This window comes from Panthera pardus, unplaced genomic scaffold (genome assembly GCF_024362965.1).
Source record: "Panthera pardus isolate Hobbes unplaced genomic scaffold, ASM2436296v1 HiC_scaffold_24, whole genome shotgun sequence".
In the NCBI taxonomy this organism is placed as follows: domain Eukaryota; kingdom Metazoa; phylum Chordata; class Mammalia; order Carnivora; family Felidae; genus Panthera; species Panthera pardus.
In genome coordinates this window covers 33,787,877-33,809,949 of record NW_026526810.1, presented here as the reverse complement: position 1 = coordinate 33,809,949, position 22,073 = coordinate 33,787,877, and the positions used below count along the sequence as shown (strand labels likewise).

Here is a 22,073-nt window from a genome sequence, read left to right as displayed (position 1 = left end):
GCTCTTCCAACTAAATCAGCCAGGTTCCCAAGACTGGCTTTCTCTGTATATCTGGAAATACGGCATTCCCAAGTTTTGCATCTGGCTATTTCTACCATTAGAAAAGAACTAATACCCTTAATTCAAGTTTGAGAAATCCTGGGGGAAAAAAGTGCTGATCGTCCAGGCTTGGATCAGTGCTCATCCCTAGAACAATCCCAGGACCAAGAGAAAAGTTAGGGTACACCATAGATGTACACCATAGTACTCACTAATCATATGAGAAAAAGTGAGAGATGGATCTGGAAAGGCAGTTGAGAATTTTAAGGCTGTGCTCTGGAAGTTGGTAAGGACTGAACCTGGCATCTGTAAAACGAGTTTTTTAACCAAGGGGTTGTGGGAGAGTGGTGGGAATGTGTTGGCCCAAAATCACGGTTAACATTTTCTAGACTATGAGTTTAGATAGGGTTGAAACTTTTGTTATTATTCAAATTGATTAATGTTTTGTCATTTCAGTCAGGATGTTATGAAACATGGTGGATCTCTCACATTGACTTTAAGGACAGCAAGACCTGGGATCCTTCTTCAACCTTCTAGCTGGTTGACTTTAGGTGGGTATTGTAACTAATTGGACCCTCAATTTCCTCACTGAAAAGTAATAGTAATGATGACAGCTAACTTCTATTGAATCTAGATGTTCTAAGCACTTTTCCAACATGATTTCATTTAATCTTCAAAACAACCCTACAGGGCTCTATAAATCTGAGATAATAATCCCCACTCACCTGGTTGTTGTAAACATTAAAGAAACATTAAAGAAACATGTAAGATGCAGAGCCCAATTGCCTGGTTCATAGCCAACCTTCAATAAATCATTATTTTTAATTACTTGTTGCCAAAAAAAGGAAATTCCTCTCATTTCCTGATTGTCTCAGGCACCCGAAGGTGATACTTTGAGAAAACAAAAACAATGAATGGGAAGAACTCTATGACCCCTTGTCTCTGATATAGAGGGGATTAGTTAGGGTCTGACTTAGGGGCTAACATAGGCCAGGAAGAGAAATACTACAAAATAAATAGAAAGATTCTAGAATATTGAGAAATGTGATTGTGGAATGTCAACTGAATGAGATTGGGCTAGGTCAGTCTTTCTTTCTCTTTCTCTTTCTTCCCCCTCCCCAACCCCATCTGTAGAGCTGATCTAAAGAGCCATTTGAAATTTCTTGTCTTTTTGAGCTAAACACCATTAAATGAATAAGATTATTCAACCAAGAAGGGAAACTAACATTCACTGAGAAAAACCAATGCTCTTGGGCTGTGGGCTGAGCTCTTTATATACATTAATATCTTTTACTACCCCCCACCATCCAGCAAGGTGAATATTTTCTCTGTATTATACAGATAAGGAAACTGAGGCTGAGTTTAGAAGTAATTTGGTGCTTTCTAGTAAGTAGCAAGGCTGGGATTCAAACACAGATCTGTCTGACCTCAAAGCCTAGAATACAAAATAAGTCCACTTCCTTACCAGGAAGATATTCAAAGAGATATTCAAGGATATTCAAGGAAGATATTCCTTACCAGGGAGAGATATTCAAGGCATGGGTATCACCTAAACCCAAGAAAGATGGTGAAATAGTAGGCATTTCTCAACCACTCCTTTTCCCTACCCCCCCCCCCCTTACCTTAGACAATACCATCTGGCTGCCCAGGGCTGTAGATTCTTTCCAGAGACTGTCTTCTCATCAAAATGCATCCATCCTGGGTGGAGCATCCAACTCTTGATCTTGGGGAGGGAAGTTTAAACCCCATGTTGGGTGTGGGCCTTATTGAAAAAAATTAAAAAGTATCTGTCCTCTCCTACTCTTCACCATAGTGATATTGTGTCCTAAAGTGTGCTCACTCGTCTAGTTAACACATTTTAAATACATTTTTGCATTCTAAATGGGACCTCCTGGGAGTATTACAACAACATTAAGAAATAATTCATATGATGGAAATTTCAGAAGTTAAAACAGAAAACGAATCATACCAGAGACAAATAAGCCTCCAGGAGTTCCCCAGGTTGTACCACATAGCTCTTCACCCCACCCTGCCAACCCCGGCTATGAGTTTCCTGAAAGCTGAGCCTGGGACTGTCATGTTTAGTGCCTGGAAATAAATAAATATGCGATGAACGAATGAATGAATGATACCTGAAACACATGACTGCTCACTACTTCCCCGAGGCCTCAGATTATCCCACCAATGTGTCAACCGTTCCAGCTGATGGGATTTTTATTCCCTTTAAAAAAATTTTTTTTTAATGTTTATTTATTTTTGAGAGAGAGGCAGAGTATGAGTGGGAGAGGGGGAGAGAGAGACAGAGAGACAGAGAGAGAGAGAGAGAGAGAGAGCGATACACAGAATCGGAAGCAGGATCCAGGCTCTGAGCTGTCTGCACAGAACCGACGTGGGGCTCGAACCCACAAACCGTGAGATCATGACCTGAGCCGAAGTCAGACGCTTATGCAACTGAGCCACCCAGGCACCCCATTCCCTTTTTTAAAAAAATGTTTATATATTTATTTTGAGAGAGAGAGAGAATCGCAAACAGCCTCCACTTTCAGCGCAGAGCCCAACAAGGGGCTCAATCCCGTGACCATGAGATCATAACCTGAGCCACAATCAAGAGTAAGACGCTTAACCCACTGAGGCACCCAGGCACCTATTCTCTTTTGATAGAACATTCCTTCCCATCCTGTCCTTCAGTGAGCTCTCCCAACTTTCAAACAAGGTCAGAATGAACCATACCTTAGTGAATGACAATGGACCCCATTATTATGAAATATGGAATAAAGCTTTCAAGACTGTCAGGAGAATGAAGAACAGATTTGCCTGTGTGTGGCAGAGAATGTGAGTTACCACAGATAGTTAAAGCAATCACCAAAAATCCAACAAAACCAGCAGTTTCTTGAGGAACATTTACCAGCCTTTTGAGGATCTACAGATACGTGGATTAACTCCTTTGGTTACAAACCAAACCAGTATAAATAAAAAGGGACTTTCTTGGTTCATATAAATGAAAATTCCATGGATACATCAAGCTTCAGAAATGCCTGGATGCAGGTAATCAAACAAGATTATCATGGACTTTGTTTTTTTTTGTTTTGTTTTGTTTTGTTTTTTTAAAAGACTCTGCACTGACAGCTCAGAGCCCAGAACCTGCTTCAGATTCTGTCTCCCCCCTCTCTCTCTGCCCCTCCCCTGCTCACACTCTTTCTGTCTCTCAAAAATAAAATAAAAGCATAAAAAAATTTTTTTAAGCCCAAAATGGAGTCATTTGTCCACCCATTACAGCAAACGAAGATTTAATGACAGTCCCAGGAATGTGATCCTTTAAAGGCCGGTCTGAAATTTCCTGATCAGCACTAGTGAAGTGACCAGCATGATAAATAAACAAAACCTGCCATCCCCTCCCCCCACCAAATGTTCAGGCCTGAATCAATCATTTCTTTTACTAATACCTTCTTGTCCCACCCTACTGCCTATGAAAACCTTCCATTTGTACAATTCCATGGAGCATATCTCTACTTATTAGATGCGATGCCGCCCAAATCATAATATCTGAATAAAGCCAATTAGATCTTCAAATTTATTCAGTTGAAATTTGCTTTTTAACAACTTAATGTCTCACATTCTGTCTCTAGACCCTGTGTTACTCTGGGCAGGACTTCGTTCCCAAAGCAGCTTTCTGCATACAGGAGCGATGGCACCTAGCAGCTCCAGATTTAAGTCGTCCTTAGAACTCATTTTGGGGGGAGACAAAGCAAAGAGACTCTTTAAATTTTTTTTTAATGTTTATTTATTTTTGAGAGAGAAAGAGACAGAGCACAAGTTGGGGAGGGGCAGAGGGAGAGAATCCAAAGCAGGCTCCTAGCTCTGAGCTGTTAGCATAGAGCCTGATGTGGGGCTTGAACTCAGGAACCGTGAGATCAGGACCTGAGCCGAAGTCAGAACTTAACCCCCTGAGTCACCCAGGTGTCCTGAGATTCTTTAACTGTAGTGAACAAACTGAGGGTAGATGGAGAGAGGTGAGTGGAGGGATGGGCTAAATGGGTGATGGTCTTTAAGGAGGGCACTTGTTGGGATGAGCACTGGGCATTATATGTAAGTGATGAATCACTGTGTTCTGCTCCTGAAACCAATACTACACTGTATGTTAACTAACTTAAATTTAAATAAATAAATTTAAATAAGTAAATAAATAAATAAGAAATATTTTTTTAATTACAAAATAAAACATAAATACAACAAACAAAACCCAAAGCAAATGCATAGCTCAATTTAGGGTGAACATTCTTGTCAACACCACCAGATCAAGAAATAGAATCTTGCCACCCACCCCAAAAGCACCATCCAGGGGCCCCTTTCCAATCACAAACCTCTCCAGGGCAGATTTTTATAACGCTCACCCCATAGTACATACATCCCTAAACTGGAGTTTAGTCCTGCCCATCCTTCTCCAAAACAATACAACCCTAAATCTCTTTCAACTTGTATCTCCTCATCCCTCTATCCTTTTACTTTATCCAATCTGTCCAACAATCCTTTTGACTTGTGCAGTTTCCCACAGTCCAGATTTTGCTGGTTGCATACTCTTCGTGCATTTCAACATATTTCTCTGTGTCCTATATTTCCTGCGTATATGTAGATGCATCCAGAGACTGAATTAGACTCTGGTTGTGTCCTTTGGCAAGACCATAGAAGGCACACAATGCCTGGTCATCTCACTTTTTAAAAATGATGTTGACATCCACTGATGCATGAGGCCCATATCTTTTAATGCACTGAGGGTTGTGAAATGAACATATTCTGATTCAAGGATCAGCAAACTATGTTCTATGGGCTAAGTCTGCCCAAACTTCTGTTTTTATAAGTAAAGTTTTATGGTCAGGAAGTGACAGTCAGACGCAGAAAACCAGGATCCAATCTCTCTTGATGCACCAGGCTTCTGGTCCCCTCTAGGGTCCTGGAATCTCCCTGGGACTAGCCAGGTTAGGTTACAAGTTCCCCAAAGTCACCGAATCTACAGACTTTTATCCCTCTCTTATCTCAAGGATTCTCCCTTCACTGTCACTGCTTCTACCTCCCCCACCTAGAATCTCTCTCCCTTCCTCCAGGATGGTCTCCCATGGAAACTCAAGCTTTTGGAAACAAAACCTAGGACAGCAGGCTGTCTTAGGTAACATCTTCTCACGGCCCTATCGCTTGAAGTTCCTCTGAGGCAGGAAACTCAAAGCCTGTCTACCTTCTCAGAACGGGGAGGGAAAATCCCAAGAATAAATAAACAAATGACTGCTAGTCTTTCTAATTTTTCTACAACAGCAAAAGCAAAATATATCATTTCAATAAGTTTTCCTTACTGGTTATCATATGCCAAAGAAAGGGTTATTCTGGAGGGCTCTATCTATGTGAAGTCCCCCCCCCTTTTTTTTTGCAAGTAACAGAAAAATTATTCAAATTAGGTGAAGGAAAATGGGGGATCTATTAAAAGGACCCAAGCAAAGGAGTGGTGTGGCCTCATTCGTGAGGAATGAGAGCCAGGGCTGGGACAGTGGCTCTGAACCCCCTCACACCTCACCATACCCCCATCCTGCCTCCTGTTTTGCATTTACTCCATTCTCCTTTCTTGGCAAACTGCTTCTCCTTGTTTCTCTGTTCTCATGGCAGAAAGCAGCCACCCTGTGGCTCCCAATTCTCTTTCTTCTCAGTTCAAGAGACCAGCAAATATTCAATGATATCTCTCAGAGGCCAGAGTCTCCAGACAAACAAACTCTTCCACCTTTGGAGTTTGCAGACATCACTTCCAATCATCGCCTCTTGGCCAGATCTTATGGGCCACACCTAGCTGTAAGGGAGGCAGGGTTATGTGGTCTCTCACTGGATGGTCATAGGCTCTGTGGGATCTATTACTGAAAGGAGGAAGGGGAAATAGCCACTGGAGATAGTTAGCTGCCTCTGCCACAGTCCACATCAAATGCTTAGTTGTTTAAGACCAAGATGGGTATGGCACCTCCTAAGGCCAGAGGCACATGATAGATCTAGCTCATGCAGGGAGCCATAACCTGTGAAGAAAAAGGAAGTGACACCACCAGGAAACAGACCCGGTACTTTGTTTTTGTTGAATAGATTCACAAACCTGAGGGAAGCCTGGGTGGCTCCTTTGGTCGAGCATCCAACCCCTGATTTCAGCTCAAGTCATGATCCCAGAGTCGTGGGATCAAGCCCCATGTTGGGCTCCATGCTGAGCGTAGATATTCTCCCTCTCTCTCTCTCTCCCTTTGCTCCTCTCCCCTACTTGCAAGCACTCTCTCTCTAAATCAATCAATTAATTAATTAAAGATTCACAAACATGAGACTCTCAAATCAATTTTTTTAGCTTTATTGAAATATAATTGACATGTAATGTTGTATAAGTTTAAGGTGTACAATATGTTGATCTGATATATTTAAATATTATAATACTATTCAGCTATGAGAAACAAGAAAATGCTGCCATTTGCAATGATGTTAGATGCACTTGATGGCATTATGCTAAGTGAAATAAGTCAAACATAGAAAGACAAATACTGGGGGCGCTTGGTTGGCTCAGTCAGTAGAGCATGAGATTCTTTATCTCAAGGTTGTGAGTTCAAGCCCCATGTTGTGTGTAGAGCTTACTTAAAAAGAGAAAGAAAAAAAAAGAAAGGAAGGAAAGAAGGAAGGAAGGAAGACAAATATTGTATATCACTTAATATGTGGAATCTAAAAAAGCCTCTTAGAAACAAAGTGAAATGGTTACCAGGGGGTGGGGGGGGGGGGGAATATGGAGAAATGTTGGGCAAAGAGTACAAATTTACAGTTAGAAAATAGATAAGTTCTGGAAATATAATGGACAGTGTGGTGACTGTGGTTAATAATATTGTACTATATTCTTGAAAGTTGCTGAGAGAGTAGATCTTAAATGTTCTTGCCACAAAAGAAATGGTAATTATGTGATACAATGGAGGTATTCTCAAATCAGTTTTAATCCATGTGGCCAGATTACTTTCCCAAAAGACTGTCCTAATTGCCATCTCTATCGGCTGATTTTGAGGGTGCCTCTTCCCCCAGTCTCACAAGCACTGTATGTTATCAGTGTCTTCAAGTTTCACCAACCTAATGGATGAGAGATAGTTCTAATATGCATTTCCCTAACCACAAGTGAGTTTGCATTTTTTTCTTGGTTTTAGGCAGGGTAAGTAGACTTCCTGTTTGTTGCTTTGGTCATGGCCTCAGGGCACAGCAATCTGTGGTATCCTTTCAACCCACCCCAGTTTGCAAGACCTGGGAGAGGGCCCTGCTCTACCACTTACTCAAAGCAGCTGCACTATTTCCTGTACATTTGTGCAACCTTCCTGGAAACCAATTTGCCACCTGTAACCCAGTAAACCCTCTTTTGGGAATCTGTCTTCAGAAATAATCTAGCGGCATCTGAGTGGCTCAGTCAGCTGAGTGTCCGACTTTGGCTCAGGTCATGATCTCATGGTTTGTGAGTTTGAGCCCCATGTCTGGATTTGCCTGTTATGGCGGGGCCTGCTTCAGATTCACTGTCTCCTTCTCTCTCAGCTCCTCCCTCCCATGCGTGTGCACTCTTTTTCCTCTCTCTCTCTCTCTCTCTCTCTCAAAAATAAACATCAAAAAAAAAGAAATAATCTAAACTTCGGAGAAAACTATTGCACAAAAATGTTCATTGCAGTGTTATTTATAGCGGAAGAATTTTTATAACAATCCAAGTAGCCAACAATATTTAATGAGGGTTAGGCAAAATATGTAGGTTGCAAACCAAAATTCATTAAAATGATAGTTTTAAAGGGGGCACCTGGGTGTCTCAGTTGGTTAAGCATTCAACTTTGGCTCAGGTCATGATCTCGAGGTTCCTGATTTCGAGCCCCACGTCGGTCTCCGTGCTGATAGCTCAGAGCCTGAAGCCTGCTTCAGATTCTGTCTCTCTCTCTCTCTCTGCCCCTCCCCTGCTCACATTCTGTCTCTCTCTCTCTCTCTCTCTCTCAAAAATAAACATTTTTTTAAAAAACGTTTTTTAATTAAAAAAATTTAATGATAGTTCTAAAGACTTTGGAATGAAACAACAAATAACTCATGTTATAAAATATGGATAGAGGACAGCTCCTGTTTTTGCATGCCCAACACCTTCTGGAACTGCCTTTCCCCCTCGTTGTATGGCAATCACCTTGTTCCTTCCAATCCCTGCCTTCGGGAGTGGGCAAGTGACGCAGGCTCAGACAATCATGACACCCCTTTCCATTACCTACACTAGTTTGTCCAAGAGTTGGGCATAAGACCCATGGCAGGCCAATCAGAGTCTCAGCATGATATTTGGTATGTGGATACTTTATCTTCCTCTGGGGTCAAGAGCTGTAAGGACCACAGAAGCCTCCTCATGCTATTGACCATTCTTCCCCATCACACAAAGAGAGCCCCCAGAATTATTAAAGGTACACAGAAAATAGGAGAGCCAGTGCATGGAGAGACACAGGACCTTAACATCATTTTGGCACATGAATCTAGCTATCCCAAAAGCTATCCCAGTTATCGAACCAATGAATTTCCTTTTTTAACTTAGGCGACTTTGAGTTGGGTTTTGGTTACTTGAAAGTGAGTCTTGACTAACACGATGTATCTATGAAGAAAATGCATGGAAAAATTATGGTGTTAAGGTAAAGGAATTATAGGAGTTTTTCCTCTATATTTTCAATTTTGTTTGTGATCTTATATTATTTTTATAATTTCAAAAAAATGATTAAAGAAAAGCAGTCTACCCTCTCAGGGCCCACTGCAGTTGAAAATGATCATATTTCAGGGTCCACACATATGTAGGTTAGGAGATGAGAGAAGTTTTCTGGGAACTTATGACTCAAGGTCACACAGCTGAGGGACTGAGATGCAAACTCTGGTCTGCATGCTCCAAATCAATCCTCTTCCTTATTCAAAGGAATGTCATAAGTGTAAAGAAAATATATAATTACTCCACTGTATTTGATGACAAAATATAATAACTTACAGTTTAGGAAATTAATTTTATTATATATATTAGTCATTTTAATTTTATTGTATATATTGTATTCATTTCCTGTTACCACAAATATGGTGGCCTAAAACAAGAGACTCATTATCTCATAATTCTGGGGGTCAGAAGTCCAAAATAGGTCTCACTGGGTTAAAATTAAGGTGTTGGCAGGGCTCTGTTCCTTCTAGAGGTTCTCCCCCAGAACCCAGAGGGGGTGTTTATTGTACTTACCATGACAAGTTGTATCACTACAAAATTTAAAACCTGGAGGATGTACCAAAAAGCCACCCACAATTCTTCCATCATCTTAATATCATCACCAATAATATTTCTTTTTTTTTTTAATTTTTTAAATGTTTATTTATTATTGAGAGACAGAGAGAGACAGAGCATGAGCAGGGGAGGGGCAGAGAGAGAGGGAGACACAGAATCCGAAGCAGGCATAAGGCTCCGAGCCGTCAGCACAGAGCCCCATGCGGGGCTCGAATTCACAAACCGCGAGATCATGACCTGAGCCAAAGTCAGACGCTTAACCGACTAAGCCACTCAGGCACCCCATCACCAATAATATTTCTGTAACTCTTTCCCATCTACTTTTCCATTTAGTCCTCCATACAGTTTTGTGTGTGACTTTTTGTGTCTGACTTTTTCACTTGATGTATACCATAAACTTTTTCCTGTACAGTGGCATTGGTCTTTATGATACTCATTAGTAATGGCCGTATAACATTCCACTGAATGGATATGCTGTGGTTTATTTAACCAACTCTCTCCTGTTAGACCATTAGGTTGATATTCAGGATGTTTCCATCTCTTGACTCTTATATGCAAAGAGGCAATGAACAGACTCATGCATACAGCTCTTTTTAAGTTTGTGGATGATTTGTTTAGGATAGATCCTCAGAGATAGCTTTTCCAAGCCTAAGGAAACAAACACTTTGACACCAACAGCCAAATGACGTTCCCAAAGGTCATAGTGATTGCACTAGCACCAGTGACGAAGGAGATTGTTTGTCTCACTGAATCCCATCAATTGTTGTCACTCCGGGAGTATGAGTTCAAAGCTGTTGCCAAATGTCATTTGACTCATTCTCTATATCCAGGTTGTACCCTGGGGAAATATGCTCCTGCTCACCATGTTGGAGATAAACCTGAGGTGTCATGGTTTCTCAGGTGTATTCTCATCAGTCATGACTGAATTAGCCTGTCCACCAATTCAATCCTTTTGTCCAGAGACACATGAACTTAAAAACCAGTTTCCCAGCAACAATTTTTTTTTTTTTTATGGTTTAGTAGGAGAGACAGCACCAATCGCCACTACAACAGCTGTGAAACATATCTGGAACATGTCAACATCTCTTCTTGGTCTCTTAGAGCTGTGCCTAGCTGAACCCACCAGGGAGATCTACAGGCTGCCTGAGCTCCCGGACCTTGCCAAGCATGTGGTCTCAGGCTGCTGTGACAAAATGGAGACATAAAGCCAAGTTGGCATCTAGACGTGTGGCTGCCTCTGGTCCTGAGCTGAAGCTTTTTCCATAAATGATAATAACATGACAGTGATACTATCAACAACAGTCACCAGTATCGTATTTCCTCAGTAATTGCTAAAGTCCAGGCAGTATGCTGAGTACCATATATGGACAATCTCATTTCTCCTTACAAGAACTCTAGAAGGTATCTGCTATTACAACAATTATTAAGATAAGGAAATTGAGGCTTGGAGAAGTTATGGAACTTGTCCAAGACCAAACAGTTAAAAAGTGACAAGGCCAGAGTGTGAGGCTAGATTTTATCTGACTCCAGAGGAAGGTTCTTAACCACTACATTAGGTGGTAAAGCATGCTAAAAATATCTACAACATACTATCTTAGTCAGTTGCTCATCAAACCCAGTGTCTTCAGGAGAAGCCCCCTGGTGCCTCTGTGTACATTCAAAGAAAAGCAGGGAGAGCCCCACGATAGGGCCTTGGGAAAGAATTACAGAGATAATGAGGAGGCTTTCGTACCTTGCCCGTGCATTCTTTTTCTATCTGACCTGTTCTCTCCGCTGGAAAACACCAGGAGGAAATGAATGTGTACTTGGGTTCAGGATCCTGGTTTGTCTTCCAAAGCAGAGGACCAGGCCTTGAATTCAGGCTCTTTCATGTTTCTGCATTTCTCTGGTGTTCCCCTTGCTCCAGGCCTGGACAGAGGGTACTGGGCCAGACAGAAGCACACACGGAAGGCCTTGGCGGGTGATTCTGAGTCAAGGTCTCTGAGCCAGGAGGCCGCACCCCCAGAAACATCTAGCACACATCTGGGGCAGGCTGGTGCAGATGTTATGCTCCTCAGCCTCAAGAGCTCTCAGGCCAAAGTCAATGTCACACAGCTGTTTGAAGTTGTGACTTCCACCCTTTGACCCTTCCTAATCCCACCCTCCCTGCTGCTGCTCCCTGATCCCTTCCTTCCCGCTGCTGTCTCTAGTCATCCTTTTCGTGACACCTGCACTGCTCTTCAGCCAATGACTGCTCTTGTTGTTGCTGGCAGTGGTAGTTGTAGCAACGGCAGTAGCAATAATAGCCGTGGTAGTAGTAATAATAACAGTGTTGGTGGCGGAAATGGTAGTAAGAATAACTTCTGCTGTTGTGTATCCAGGACTTCCTATGTCCCAGGCACTATGCTGAGTACCTTACTTGCATTATTTTATTTCATCTTCTCAACCCCCCTGGGCAAAGTAGGTATTAGTACTTCCATTTCATGGATGAGGAAGTAGAGCTCTGAGATATCACGTAATGTAGCAGAGCTGGTGTTCAAATCCAGGTCTATCTGCCTCTAAGGCCCAGGCTCTTAAATGCCATGTTCACTCTCTTTTGATGAGAGAGGAGTTTTCCACCGACTACCAGGCTGTGACCAAGAGCAGGACTTGGTCACAAATACTCTGTGTTAGTTTTCTATTTAGATAAATTACCACAAATTGAATGGCCTAAAACAAGAATTTATCATCTTAAGAGTTTTGGAGGTCAGAAGCCTAACTTGTCTCATGGAGCTGACATTGAGGGTGTCCGCCGTGCTCCATTCTTCCTGAAAGCTTTGAGGAGAATCCTTTGCCTTTCCAGATTCCAGAGGCACCTGCACATAAGCGATGTAGGATTGTTTTCCTGTTTCAAGATCCTTAACTTAATCACACCTGCAAGGTCCCTTTTGCTGCATAAGGTAACCTATTCACAGGTTCAGGGATTAGAGCACCATTATTCTGTCTACCACACCCACTGAGGGCCAGTTTGCACAACCCAAAGCCAGGCAGGAAGAGAAAGGCCCATTGAGTGAGTGGCACACACCAGCCCTTCCCTCAGATGCTCCCTCACCAGGGTCATGGAATTTGAACTTGGCCTTGGTTTGCAGAAGGATGTGTTGAGAACAGGATCAGAATGAGAGGAGAGGGCTGGTCACCCACAGAATTCAGAGCTGGGCAGAGTTAGAGACAATGGAGAATGCATTCCCTTCAGTTTACCAGAGCAGGCTTCCCCTCCACAACATTTTGGACAGACCTTTCCTAGAATGCCTCCTGGAACAGGAACCTTACTCCTTTACAAGACACCCAGAAGTTAAAACTTCTTCCCTAACTTAAGCCTTCCTCCCCAGAAATGTGCCCCCCTTGGTCCTGGCTCTACTGAGACTGAACAAACCCTCTCTCCCTTGTGGAGGTGAGGCCTCTAAGAGCAGTAAAGAGTTTGAAGGGTGCTTCTGCTAAATTGAAGGCACCAGTTGTACCTGGGGTGTGTTCTGCCATCTTCCACTACCACAGTAACAGTGGATGCTCTGGGAGCCATCAGAGTCCCATGGGCCCACGGACAATACCAGTCTGGTGCCTGCCATGTAATAAAGGACTCTTAAAGGCAGTGCTCTAGATGGGTGTAGAATAACAACAATAGGTCAACCTTGCAAGAGAAGGGCAGAAGCAGGTTTGGAAGCCCAGCCAGGAGCCCCAGATTCCTCTCTTTAAAGCGACTGCCAGAAGTGAGAGACTAGAAGCAAGTGATAAAAATTATATATGGTAGTGCGGGGCAGCACCTCCCACAGCTTTAGTCCAAACTCAAAGTATAATTCAGGTCTGATTTTTCCCTTCTGCTCACTCATGGGCTCTGCTGCTGCCTCTGCCTCCCTCCCCGTGTCTCTCTCTCTCCTCTTCTACCTTTTGAAGTGCCTCTGTCCCTCTCCTGGGCCTGGGCCATTTGCCCTCCACACCGGTCCTTCTTTCTCCCTGCTCTGGTCTGTATTATAGGAGGCGACCCCTGCAGGCTGCATTTCCCAGCTTCTGGCATATTTGACCAATGGGAGGCACTGGGAGGGAGATACACTGGGGAAAGGCCAGACTATTTCTCCCCAACACACACCTCTGACTGCATCTCTGCTTTTGTTTTGTAGTTCCAGCTTCTGTTGGTGTCCCTGGATCCTGCGCCCTAGCAACCTCCTCCCAGGGACCTTCCATCCTAAGGGTAGAACTGGCTTCTTGCTGCTGCTAACCTCTGAGTTGCATTATGTTCCCCAGTGGTTTCTCGTCCTTCCATCCCTTTTGTAGCCAGTTCTCTTTATGAACATCTCTGTTTTATATACTCAAAGTTATTATTGTTTCCAGACTAGACATTACCAATATCTGTTCTGTAACCCTTTTAGCTGTTATGCTTCAAGCATCCCATGTGGGGAAATAGGTTCTACTTACATAAATGGTTTAGAAAAAAGCTTAGGGCGGAAAGGGGCCACCATGGAGCAAAAACCCCAAGGTTAGTTAGCGAGATATTGTAACGGGATCATGAGAAACTTGTTATATCACCTGCATGAAATTACTTTCCATCTGGCACCAATGTACCTTGAAGACAAACTCTACTTGCCCCCCCAGACTCTTTGCTTCTTACTCACACAAGTTAATGATTACTGTATGATTGTTTTCTCCACGTTCACACGTGTAAGATCTTGTTTTCTTCATGTTTCACCATGAGGGTAATATCTTGTGAGCTCAATGAATACGGAGGCAACACCCCTGTTTGGGCTCTTGTCTCCTTCTGGACATTAGCCTCTCTCATATTCAATTCTGTGTCAGCTCTCTTGTTGGACAAGAGAGCACTCCAGACTCATAGTCTGCGACAATCCCATACTGTTCTACAAGTCCTAAACACCTTCCCTTTAGTCTAAGTATTGATTTTCCCGTGTAACAATCTTGGTAACTGATTTAGAAAATTCCTTTTTGTTTCCTAAAGTCTCTGAAAATGAAGATAGAGGTCTGTGAGACCAACAAAGTTTCATTCATTCCAATAAATATTTACTTGGTTCCCAGCATTCATTCATTCATTCATTCATCAAATAGTTATTGAGAACCTACTATTTTCCAGGTACTGTTGTAGGACCTAGGGATACAGCAGTGAACAAGACAAAATCTTCGCTTTCCTGGAGTCTATATTCTAGTGAAGGGAGACAATGAACAAATAAGCATATCAGATGCTGATAAGAGCTACAGAGAAAATAAAAAGCTGAGAAAAGGGGTGGGGAGTGGCTAAGAGAACATTGCCTTTTTACACAGGTAAAAAGAGGATCCCTCTGGTGAGGTGACATTTGAGGAGAGACCTGACAGCACTGGCGGGTGGGCTGTGTGATTATCTGAGAGAGGAGAATCACAGGTACAGGGAAAAGCAAGTACAAAAGTAAATCCTGGGGCAGCTGACTTAATCAGAAGAGTATGTGACTCTTGATCTCAGGATCATGAGTTTGAGCCTATGTTGGGGGTAGAGATTACTTAAATAAAAACCTTTAAAACAGTGGCGCCTGGGTGGCTCAATTGTTAAAACATCCAACTTCGGCTCCAGTCATGATCTCATGGTTAGTGGGTTCGAGCCCCACATCAGGCTCTGTGCTGACCGCTTGGAGCTTGGAGCCTGCTTCAGATTCTGTGTCTCCCTCTCTCTCTGTTCCCCTCCCCTCCCATTCTGTCTCTCTCTCTCTCAAAAATAAAGACTAAAAAAAAAAAATTAAAAAAACTTTAAAACTAAAAAAATAAAAAAATCAAGATAGAGTAGCCTTGACATGTCCTAATAACAGCAGCAAAACAGGGATGACTGGAGTGGAGTGAATGTAAGAAAGGGTGATAGGAATGAAGGAAGAGGGAGAGGAGTGGGGAAGAAGAATACCGTAAAACAATAGAAGTCAAGGTAAGAATGTTGGCTTTTACTCTGAGATGGAGACCACTGGCAGGTTGTAAAGAAATGAGTGGTGTGCTCTAGCTTACTTTTTTTTTTTTGTTTATTTTATTTATTTTGACAGAGAGAGAGAGAGAGAGAGAGAGAATATCCCAAGCAGGCTCCATGCTGTCAGCACAAATCCTGATGCTGGGTTCGATCTCACAAACCATGAGATCATGACCTGAGCTGAAATCAAGAGTCAGACGCTTAACCAACTGAGCCACACAGGTACCCCTCTGGCTTACATTCTTGAAAGACTGCAGCATTGCAGATAGACTAGAGGAGGGCAGGGATTGAGGCAAGGAGACTATGTAGAAAACTGGGAGGCTAGGGAGAGTTGCTGATGGCTTGAACCAGAGTGGATGTGGTGGAGATGGTCATATGAGGTTAGATTCTGAATATATTTTACAGGTAGTGTCAACAGGATTTGCTGATACAGAATATGAAAGACAGGATCCCAGATGACTGTGTTTTTAGACATGGAAAACTGAGAGAATGCAGTTGCCATTTATTAAGATGGGGAAGACTGTGGGAGGAAGAAGTATGGGAGGGAAGGTCAGAAGTAAGTCTGTCTGTTTTGGGACATGTTGAGTTTGAGATGTCTGTCAGCCAACCATGTGGATGTGTCAAGCAGACAGTTGGATATGAATGAGTCTGGCATTGACGGAGAGGTCTAGGTTGGAGATGAAAAATGGAGAGTCAACAGAGAATAGATGGTGTGTAATGTCACTAGACTGGGTGGGATCCCTGGGGAGTAAGAGCTAATAAGATGAGGAGAGGTCTGAGGACTGAGGGCTGAGCACTCCTGTGTTTAGAGGTCAGGAAAATGTGGAAGAACCAGAAGAAGGGTCTGGGAAGGTGGTGTGAAATGTGTGTGTGTGTGTGTGTGTGTGTGTGTGTGTGTGTGTATACTTGAGAGAGAGAGACTGAATAACCCTGTGGGTGACTTCATTCTGTGTCCTGCCTGTCTGTAGGTTGGGTAACTCTGGGTTTGTGTGGCAAAGGGAAGCTGCATGGACTTTGAATCTGTAAGCAAAGTTCCAGACTTGCAGTGTGAGTTCAGTAAACTTCCCAAGAAGCGTTCATAAACTCAGTTCATTGATCTCTCCAAGAAGCCCCCATAACTTGAGTTTTATGTAGTCTCCCAAAGCGACCTATTGGCCCTGAGTCCAGTAGCCTTTCCTGGGCATCCTCACAGCCAGGGTCAGCACATTTTCCAAGAAGCCTCCTGCCTAAATCTGTGAGTCCCCAGACGGCCTTTACAGTCTAAATGTAGTACATTTCCCAAAAAGGTCCCACAACCTCAGTTGAGCCACTTCAATAGGATGTCCTCTGAGCCTGGATACTCAGAATTTCTCAAGTGTTCCTGCAGCCTGAGTCCAAAGCATTCCAGAAGTTCCTTACAGCCTGAATCCCTCTATGTCCTATGCCCAGCAACACCCCACTCCCTGGCCTGATTCCAGAGTTCACTGTACCCCCAATCTCCATTACTCCAGGCTCTAAGTTACCAAGACCCAAGCCCATTAAGGCAGCTGAAGCCAGAAATCCTTTTTTTCAATGGAGGTAGCTGGGTCTGTCTCCCTTCTGCTTACCCTGACAAAGGCCTCTGCCCCTTGATGGCAGGCTAGGGTCCCCACTAGATCTTCAGGGGTGGCTGCAGGCAGATCAGGATGTAGACGCATGATGGCAGGAAAGGGGGATCCGAGGCAAGGAGAGAGATGAATCACCCTGGCAGCTCTGCCTCTGTCCCTCTCTCTTCTTTCCCCCACTCTGCAGAATGACTGGGCACAACTTCCAAGTCATGCCCCCTGCATGGACTCGAGAGTGGGGAGGACAAACAGGGAAGAGGATGTGGAGCAGGAGCCCGACATGGCCCTAACCCAGGCCAGCACTTTTGCTGGGAGCTACCAGAGGTCTCTGATGCTAGAGAGATCTACAACACTACTCCCCTAGGAACAGAGTTTTGAGTTGAAGGCCAAAGACTCTCTGGCCTTAAATCTGCTACAGAGAGGACAGAAATACTTATTCAAAACCCCCTTAATGCCAGGTAATTTATCCTGATCACAGCAGGATAAAAGATTTGTTAGCAGGTAAGGGCAAGAACACATTTGGGTTTTTGTGAGAATTTGCTGGCTGGTGACCTGGGGAATGGTCTTGAGTGGGAAGATCAGAAGTAGAGAGCACAAGTAACAGCGAAGAGGTTGTTGTACTTGCCCAGGCAGGTGTTGAGGGAGGATTAGGTAGAGTAGCAGTAGAGCCCCTGGATGAAGCAGAGGTATATGGAAGGATGTATTAGGAGGCAGAATAGACAGGTCCTGGGGATAGTTTGTGTATGTAGGAAGAGGAAAAAAGTTTATTCAACAAATACTTATTAGGTACCTCCTATAGCCAACCACAGTCCCAGGTGCTTAAAGTATAGGGTTAAAAAAAAAAGTAAGGGAACAAGGTCTCTGTCCTGGTAGAGTTCACATTCAAGGGAATGACTCCAGGTTCTGCCCTTGGTGCCTGGGTGGATGATGGGGCTGTGACTTACTGAGTTTGGGACAAGGGGAGAGGAGCTGGTTTGGAGCTGGAGAGGATGCTGAGTTCCATGTTAGACATGGTTCATGTAAGGTCCTGGTGGGATGACCAGCGAGGACGGCCAGGGAGGGATTGAGGCTGGAGCTCAGATGAGAGGTCTGGCCTGGTGGGGCTTGTAGGTTTGTCTGGTGGGACTTGTAGGCTTGTCTGTGGTCACACAGAAGGCTGTCCAGGGCAAGCAGGAACAGTGAGCAGAGGACTGGGGACTGAGGCGACCTAGCATCTAAGGGCAGACTGAGGGAAGTAGAGGAGTGGTTAGAGCTGGGAGGATCATGAGAGCAGGAAGGATGCCATGGGAGCCATGGGAAAAGCCCTCATAGCTTCCAAGAGAGTCAGCCATTGCAGGCCACTCAGTGACACCAATGAGGTGAGGGTCACATCAGAGGAGCCATGGGACTGTATCTCGGCAGGTTGAGAAATAATAAGGAATGAGGAAGCAGAGACAGTTGTGGGTCCTTCTTTTGCAAAGCTTGGCCAGAAGGGTGGCCTATTCAAGTCCTCAGATGAGAACGAGTGACAGGCACAAAGGAGAGCACAAGTAATTGGTTCAAAGTTGAATGGGGAGGGTGGGCCAGGAGGCACAGGGAAGCAGAACATACTCCACAGTTGCCCCTGCCTAGCTCCTTTAGGCACCTACAAGCCCACCTCCTGGCCACTCTGGACTGCTTACCTCCAAGAAACCTTTCTGCCTCAGTAGAAGGCAACACGACACACTGGGAAGAGCTCAGCTTTCAGGGTTGGCAGGGCTTGCAACTCTACCTTGTCACTTCCTCACCGAGTAACTCTGGGTAAATTTGTTAACTTCACTCAGACCCAGTTTTCCCATCTATAAAATGGTGCCTTCACAGGTATGAAATGAAACAATGAAACACCTGAGAATGTAATGAATGCTGTTGAATTTCACACTTAAAAATGGTTAGAGAGTGCCTGGGTAGCTCAGTTGGTTACATATCCAACTCTTGATTTTTTTGTGGTTGTTCTCAAGCCTAATAGTTCTTTATTTTCTTTAACATGTTTGCTATGGGTTGATAATTTGCAATAGGTGTCATCATGGGAATAACCAAAATTAGATTAAATGTGACAAAAGACTGACCATGTGTTTCAGACCCTTGAGTGATGATACTAAGTCAAGAATGGGAGAAAAGCATAGCAAAAGGAGACTACTGAAATGCTACTTATACATTCATGCAGTAAAACCAGCAATGCATGTCCAACACTTGATTTTGGCTCAAGTCATGATCTCATGGCTCATGAGATTGAGCCCCTCTGCATTGGGCTCCATGCAGACATCAGTGCAGAGCCTCTTTGGGATTCTCTCTGTCCCTCTCCTGCTGGCATGCACGCATGCTCTCTCTCAAAACAAACTTTTAAAAAAATGTTATGTTATATATATATTACCTAGAATTAAAAAAAATTAATAATGTAATATACCAAAAAGCATTAATGTTTGCACTATAAATGGGTTTATTGTATGGTATGTGAATTACATCTCAATAATGATGTTAAAAACGGCTAATGGGCAGATTAGGTTAGTACCTGTGAAGTGCAATTTAGAAATTGTGCCAACTTACCGCCAAAGTTAATATTTACTTATTGGTATATACTGACCTTTATGCACAGAGTTTATCATTAGATTTTTGCTCTAAGTTTTATAATTAAAGGGGCTAAGACCTCAAGGAAGGAGGAACTTCAAAGAACACTTTGACGGGTCCCTCACAGATCCTGGGTTTTGTCCTGGTTTTAGAGGTTGTCAAACTCCATCTGCAAAGTTCACGTGAGGAAACCAACCTCTCAAGAATCCAGGCTTTGGCACCAAATTCCTGGGAGACTGATTAATAAACAGGAAAGCCAACTGATTCATTTACCAATGGGCTCACACCCAGGGTCCTGGGACAGGGCCTTCCCCTCTCAGGGTGCCTAGTAAGCAGAGTGGAAGAACTCAGGGTGCTCAGTGTTCGTCAGATACCTCTTTCTGACAATAACACCCAGGTTTCATTGGCCTAGTTCATTTTATTATGTAATGAAGGTCAGTAACAGAACAGATAGTAAATGAGAAGCATTTAAAAAAGTAATGAATTAGAAACATTTGGTATTTTTTCTGATTTGGCTCCCAATAATGCCTAAGTTATGTTTATTTCTGTGAAACATGTATATGCACAATTTATTATTTTATTATTCTTTTAAAGATTTTATTTTTTAAGTAATCATCCCCACATGGGGCTCGAACTCACAACCCTGAGATCCAGAGCTGCATGCTCCACCAACTGAACCTGCCAGGCATCCCTATATCTGCACAGTTTAGAGTCCAATTGTTCTACAAAGTGTATTAGGAAAAACAGCAGTCCCCCACTCCTGTTTTTGATTTTTCAGAGGAAGCCCTACTTTCAACTCTTAGTGGGTGCTATTTCTTTTTCATATCTACATCTTCCTGATATTGTAGAGATGAGAAAACAGCTGTGAAAGTTCTAGGCTGGGCCGCAATTTTGATGGTTGCTCTAACAGAAATGTAAATGCTACATTCTAACCTCTTTACCACAGCCAATTGGTTCCTATAGCTCTACAGAGAGCAAAGCACTTTCTTCTACATTATGCCATTTCTTTAAAAAAATTATCGTGTTTTAATTGTGGTAAAATATACATAATGTAAACTTAATCATTTTAGGCATTTTAGAAAGCACAGTTCGTTGGCATTAAGTACATTCATATTGTGCAACGATCCCTGCCATTTACCTTCAAATCTTATCACTTCATACTGAAACTCTGTACCTATTAAACAATAACTCCCCATTCCTCTCCCCACCCAGTTCCTGGTAACCACCATCCTACTTTTTTTCCTCTATGAATTTGACTATTGTAGGTACCTCATATAAATGGAATCATACAATACTTGTACCTTTGTGTCTGGCTTATTTCATTTAGCATAACGTTTTCAAGGTTCATCAAGGTTATAGCATGTATTAGAATTTGACATCTTTTTTAGGCTAAATAATATTCCATTGTATGTGTATACATTTTCTTATTCATTCAACCTTTGTTGGACATTTGGTTAATTTCAATCTTTGAGCTATTCTGAATAATAATGCTATGAATGTGGGTGTACAAACATCTGTTTGAGTCCCTGCTTTCAATTCTTTTAAGTATATACATAGAAGTGGAACTGCTAGATATATGGTAATTCTATGTTTAATTTTTTGAGGAAGCTACCTCTTTGTTTTGACAATAATTCTAATTTTTTTTAAAGTTTATTTATTTTGGAGACAGGGAGAGACAGAGCATGAACGGGGGAGGGTCAGAGAGAGGGAGACGCAGAATCTGAAACAGGCTCCAGGCTCTGAGCTGTCAGCACAGAGCCCGACGCGGGGCTCGAACTCACGGACCGCGAGATCATGACCTGAGCTGAAGTCGGATGCTTAACCGACTGAATCACCCAGGTGCCCCATGTTTTGACAATAATTCTATGACAGAGATAAGGCAGGTACGAAGACAACGGTTCCCATAAACAAGGCAGGACACTTGGTGACTTTCCCACAGTGTCAAAGCTTGTTGGAAGATGAAGCTGGGATTTGATCCTCTTGCTTTAAGTCCAGGCTTCCCTCTACCATGTTGTCTCCCATATCGTATTGCCTTTTTCAGCCTAAAGCACCCAACCAGTGGTCTCAAATAAATATTTCTTTTCTTCCAGAGAATGTAGAAGATTTTCATTTCTACGGGCCACCACCCTTTGTTTGCAATCATCATTAGCATTTGCCATTGGCACATCAACAGTCCATTACGATTCTCAAATTAGAGCTCACTTCACTTCCATTTAGACCAACTCCGTGGTGGGCTGTTGGACTCTCATCGGCACGTTGGAAAAAAGAGTATGTTTTTACAAAGAATCAGGTCTATGCTATGTTAACCCTTAAGTCCCAGGGGCCCTCTTTTGGCCCCAATTTTGAGTCCCCTCTACTCTGGACCAACTAACTCAACATAACTCATGGAATTTAAATAACAATGTTCAAGCAACTGCCACATGCCAGGAATTGCACTGAGGGCTTTGCACATGTTATCTCGTGTAATCTACTCATGTAATCTACTGGTAATATCCCAAGAGATGGGAAAGATGTCCCTTTTCCAGATAAAGAAATAAGACCAGAAGAGATCAGGCTCCTTGCCTGAGACAATACCAAGGATCTGATGGTGCCAACAGAGTGCTGCCATTTCCTCACAACACCTCCTGCC

At 43.1% G+C, this 22,073-nt stretch overlaps 1 long non-coding RNA gene across 1 annotated transcript; it reads left to right on the top strand.

Annotated features, from left to right (window-relative positions):
• Positions 1–408: 408 nt before the first annotated feature.
• On the top strand, positions 409–21,730 carry LOC128772765 (uncharacterized). Its single transcript, XR_008416920.1, has 2 exons — positions 409–590; positions 21,535–21,730. It is a non-coding gene; the product is annotated as an uncharacterized LOC128772765 (long non-coding RNA).
• Positions 21,731–22,073: the final 343 nt, after the last annotated feature.